Below are 4856 nucleotides of genomic sequence, written 5' to 3'. Positions count from 1 at the left end.
CCTGTGCCCCGCCCCGGGCCCTCCCCCGCCCCTCCCCGGGGTCCCCCTCACAGGGCCCCCGCCCTGTCCCTGTCCCACCCGTAGCCCTGAGCCTTCCTGTCTGCCCCAGGTCCTGCTCTGACCTCAGCTCTGCCAGCCCTGTTACGCGGGACGCAGCCCAGGTCAACCCAGTCATGATCTTTCACCTACCCCCTCCACCCTTCCAGCCTCCTCACGCACACAGCCCCACCATGCCAGCCCCTCCCCCTGCACACAGCGCGGCCAGATCGGCTCAGCCTTGACAGTCCGGCCCCCTTCCACACACCTTGCTGGGCCAGGCTTCCCGGCTGCATCAGCCCTCGTCAGTAGCAAAACCTGGCCTTGCCAGACACAGTTGCGCCCTGCCATCTAAACAGCTCTGCTGACCACGCCATGGTAACTCACCTGAAATGTCAGCCACAATTTGAAGCAGGGTGCTCCAAAACATCAGCCTGCAACAACAGCAACACACAGCAGCACTGCCACAGAGGATAATCGTGTCCTGAAAGTTCCCTTCCTCTCAGCGTGTGGTAAGCTCATCTATTACTGTTGCTTTGCCTAGTTCTTGTTCAAGAGTCAGAGTACCAAAGATGCCATCATGTGTCCATTTTAATCAGTCCCATGAATTTCGCTGCCAGGGCATAAGCTTACTACTTCATCACAAATTAAGTAATTCAGCAGACCAATAGCCTCTATTAGGAAAAGCATCACCAATAGGTAATGGAGGGGATCCTTCCCCTCTTCCCAGTGCTGGTGAAACCACATCTAGAGTACTGGGTCCAGTTCCAGCTTCCCCAGTACAAGGAAGACATGGACATAATGGAACAAGTTCAGTGAAGCACTGAGCAACTGATTAAGGGCTTGGAGCACATGACATATGAGGAGAGGCTGAGAGAGGACAGAACAAGCAGCAATGGGCAACAGACTGAAATTCATGAAAGTCCACTTAAACATAAGACGAAACATTTTTACTCTGAGGGTGGTCAAACACTGAACAAGTCGCTCAGAGAAGTTGCAGACTCTCCGTTCTTGGAGATTCTTCAAACCTAACTAGACACAGTCCTGGACAACCCGCTCTAGTTGACCCTGTGTTGAGGAAGTGAGGTTGGACTAGAGAGTTCCAGAGGTCCCTTCCAACCTCAGTGATTCTGTGAGTCCATGAAAAAGTATATTTACATAAATTTTTTAAAGAGTCTGTATGAAAGGGAGATTAAGTGAAAGCTGGTTTTGTTGATTGTAAGGGTACATGTCAGAGATCAACAGTTACAGAAATAACTATATATGTGAATGCCAGACACAAATTACAAAAGGTTTTATTAACAGTTATAGTTCTAATTATTAACATTTATTTGCATTACTTCACATGTGGCCACTTTGCAGTTATACAATGAGAAGACATTTAACATAATGTTTATATGTAGATTGTGGAATGCAGAACTGGTTTTGTTCCCCCTAAAAATCCCGTAATATTTTTTGCACAGTCCCACAATCCTCCCTAAAAAAAAAAAAAATTCTCATAAACTTACTCTTTCCTCTAAGACCCATTCTGATAAGAAAAATAAAAACATGATCATCACACATCATCAAAGAATCTGGCTGAACCTCTTCAAGGTTATATTTCAGTGGTTCCTGTAAAAGCCTCCAATTTAAGATTTCTGGTCTTTGTTACTGTCTCTGCTAACTGTTGTTTATTAGGGTTTGTGTATCTATGTGTTTAATTTATTGCCTCTCCTGTTTCTTGTCTTTTTTTTTTTTCAGATGTTGAATAGGCACTAGCCAGACAGCCATACAAATAGCATTACAGAGGTACCTATTTTTCTTGTTTCAAAATTCGAGCAATCAATTCTGTAAAAAGTACTTAAGTACTTGGCCTTAATGCCTAATCCCTAGGCTTCCTATGGAAAATGAGAGCTCCAAAATTCAGTCCTTTATTTAAACTACTGTCATCTCTTCTTTTGCAGGTATTTATTGGCCACTTCCTTTATGAGAAAGATTATTTCTGTGAATGGTGCTGAAAAAAATACATGGTTAGAACACCTGAAGACTCTGAAGCTGTGATTCTGTAGTCACTTAAAGATAACCTAGCTGCAGGCTACCACTGAAACATAAGGAATCTCTAACCTCTTCAAATCTTCCTCCAAATAGGACAGTATATACAGTTATCACACCTGTCTTTCCAAAGTATTAAAGTCTTGCAGTCCAAAAAAGATTGGGAAATAATAGCATATTCAAACAACCTTCCACTGAATAATTGTTCACATGTATCCTCATTTCTGGCAAAACAAAGCCTGAAGGTGGAGTAGGATCTGCTCTAGGTCCCATTTAGCACTAAGAATTCCAAGCCATCACTTATTCTCTCTATAGCACATATAAAACTCTCAGACAGCTGGAATAACATACATCTATTGCCACTACATCTTAGCATCCTTGATTCTGATGATCCATCTCATCCTTATTAATCGTTTTTTTCTTAATGCTATTTTATGTTTTTCAATCATGTACAGCTGATCATGACCTCTCCCTTTAGACCCCATTTGTCCTGTGTAAGTTTAACTCTTGTCCTCTATGTCTGTAATAAGGTTTAGATCCCTATTCATTTTCACTGTCTTCTCTAACTACCCAGTTTAGCTACGTGTTCTGTGCCTACAGGGTCAGAATGTCCCGTAGGAATCCAGATGGAGCTGTCTTAATTGAGCAAGTATGTATTTTTTACACATATATATTGAAAAATGTATGTGTGTGTATGTGTATTTGTATGTGTGTATATATACATATATATAAAAAAGACTCCTATCCATCATATACTTGATGATACTCTTTTGTATATGGTTGCATATTACGCTATGGATTGCCAACAGCAGAAGTTGCCTTTTGGCTCCCAGCATCAGACCAAAATCATAGTTGTCAAATGAGACAAGTTACTGACCTGGTTTTAAAAGAAACATAGACATACACACACAAACATCCCCATACCACCACCACCACCCCCAGTGCTAGTTCACAACTGCACTCTCACTGCTAGCCCAGATCAGTCCCACAGCCCTGATCTGCCCATGTTTGCAGCAGGGAACTTTGCATGAAGCTCTGGAGAAACTGCAAGGGAAACAGCTGCACACTTGGAGCAAGAGAATGCAGACCACCCCATCCCACATGCTTCCACTGCACCAGATAAGTCAGGCAGGAAAAAGGGAAGTCTGGCTTTCAGAATGGGTCTCCTCAATCCCCTTTGCTTCCAGACTCTGCTTTTGCATCCTGACCTCGCTTCAAATGGCCCAGCAGCTGCCTGGGATACAGCCCTGCATGCACACTATCTGCAGGACTCCACATGGAAGACAGAGCAAGTGACAGAAAAGCATGGAGCCCATATCCTGCCCAGTTCTGCTGATAGTCATGACATGATGCTAAGGCACAGCAAGAGGCTGCTGCAATACCAGAAGAGTCCTTACTCTTTGGAGGCAAGTTAGCAATCTTCCCACTCCGAGTGCCCACGATAAAATCCTCTCCTTCCCCAGCTCATGACAGTGCAACACGGGCATGCTCTGTACTAGCAAAAAGGCTTCTTGAACTGGAAAACTGTGCACTTGTCCCCACACACCAGGTACAGTTTCTCTTGAAGGACCTGTAAGGTCCAAGGAAGCCCCACAGCTACTGAGAAAAACACAACAAAACAAAAAAAAAAGGGGGGGGGGAATTCAAGATTCTTTTTTTCTGTGGTACATACTCCCTGTCTTCTTATCCACTTTGTAATGCTGTTTTGTTTCCTATTTGTTCTCATGTATGTTCTCTATTATTGAGCCATCGCTACATACTTAACTACCTATAAGCTATCTATAGCATGCTTAGCTTTATAATCTATTGAAAATAGTATTTAAATTCAGCATTAGTCAAAGCCTACCTGCTAGCACAAAACTTTTGGTCAGCAGCATGGGATTGAACCAAAGCCTTTTACGAACAAGGGAAGGACTGCCACTAACTTCAGCACTGCAAGATTTAAGCCAACAGTGCTGAATCTCAAATACAGCTTCCTAAAAGCAGGAACGGCACATAGCTTTCCTGGCCCAATTGTATACTGTGATATTTACGTCAATGCTGAACAACAAGTTCCTAGCCAAATTCCTCAGTCTTTATTCAGACAACAGAAGCTTTGTCAATATAAAGAGGATAGTTTTGCTATACTGACACATGACAGAATGACACTGTTGGGGCTCTCAAGTTACACATAAAGATAGCTATAGACAGCCAACGCATACATATCAGAGACACTGTATTAACAGAAAAAATACTTTAGAAAATGAGACAATGTACTAGGAACTTCTTCATCCCTGTACAGAAGTTCTTCCTACATTTCAGACCTCATCGTGACAAGCTGATCATGAGCCAAATACACATTTAAAATGGGCAGTTAACAGACGTCTATGATAGTTAACACTAATTTCTTCTAAATGAAGAAGAGTAAAAATGGGCACGAGGAAGAACACTGCCAAAAATAGGAAAAAGAAAATGAAAAGGGGATTGCTAAAAACCAGTTTGTCAGACAACTCCACAATCTTGAAAGTAGGCAGCTTTGATTAAAAGACTACCTGGGTTACAAGAGAAGGTGAAGAAAAGCAATACAGTAGGCGGAGAAAGGTAAGACTGGCATTGATAAAACACTGACAAATAACATGAGAAACTGATAAAGAACCCGGCAGGGCATGCCAAAACCAAGAATCAACCTGGCAGGCTGCGGATTCGCTGCTGTCCTGGAAGGGCCCTTCCGGCCCAGCCCTTGCCACCACAGCCCCCCACCTTACTCAGCCGCCCTCCCGCCGCACGCCAACGCGCCCCAAGAGCGGCCA

This window comes from Haliaeetus leucocephalus, unplaced genomic scaffold (assembly GCF_000737465.1).
Source record: "Haliaeetus leucocephalus isolate CR32 unplaced genomic scaffold, Haliaeetus_leucocephalus-4.0 Scaffold339, whole genome shotgun sequence".
Classification (NCBI taxonomy): Eukaryota; Metazoa; Chordata; class Aves; order Accipitriformes; family Accipitridae; genus Haliaeetus; species Haliaeetus leucocephalus.
This window is presented reverse-complemented; position numbering follows the sequence as displayed.